We start from the raw sequence: 963 nt of genomic DNA, 5'->3' as shown, positions 1-963 counted from the left end.
GATGTTGACCCATCACTGACTGTACCTTCACACAGGCAGTTGTGTACCTCTCTACCTAGCTATTTTTAGAGGTAAAAGAAAGAATCCATGCAAGAAGACACAAGCTGAAGAGCAGCTTGGGCATAATAGTACATGCTGCCTGCTGTACGTTCACAGGGATGTCCCTTTACCTTTGATGTGACATGACAAAAGAGTCCTGCCGAGTCATTCTATCCTGCAAGTACTGCAGCTCCTTTGGTGATACCACACAGATAGACCCAGGAATCACTGTACATAAAAAATACACTTTCTCTAACATGGATGTGGTATTATTAGAGAGGAAATCCTTAAAATTGCATGGCTTGCCTCATAGGAGAAGGAAAAAACCCAGTCCTTTTCACGTCTTTTTCATAACCAACAACTCACAATGATGTTTTTCATTGTATTTTGGCCAAGACCACTATTTATTTGCCAAGGATGCAATCTGTGTGCGAGCACCGAGCCACTGAAACTGGCAGGGAATTGATAATGCAACCAGTGGCCAGGAAGGGCCACAAACACTTTTGCCTCTTTCTCCTGATCCTTCATCACGGGCAATGTTTAACGTGTCACACAAAGATTTCAACTTGAGTGGCCCGAAACATTCAAGCACTATCAGTGGCAGCTTCACGGAGGTGAGGATGAGGCTGACGGGTACCTCGGCACTCTTCTCCGCCTCAAACCCTCACAGGGCCCGTGGCATGGTGAAGCTCAGGGCCAGGGCAGGCCACGACCCTGGGCGTGCAGGGGCCTGGAGACGGGTCTCCCCCTCCTCCCAGCCCGGCCGACGGCGCCGTGCTCCGGCTGTCGGTTCCCGCAGCAAGCGGCGGGCGCCTCTGACAGGGCTGCTCAGGGAAGGGGGCCTGGGAAACAGACGGGGGGAGCGGAGGGCACTGGGCTCGGCGCGGCGGCCGTGTCGGCCGGGGAAGGGCCGAGCGGTGCCCG

Source organism: Athene cunicularia (genome assembly GCF_003259725.1).
Source record: "Athene cunicularia isolate RWA chromosome 3 unlocalized genomic scaffold, athCun1 chr3_part1, whole genome shotgun sequence".
Taxonomy (NCBI): Eukaryota; Metazoa; Chordata; class Aves; order Strigiformes; family Strigidae; genus Athene; species Athene cunicularia.
Note: the sequence above shows the minus strand (reverse complement) of the source record.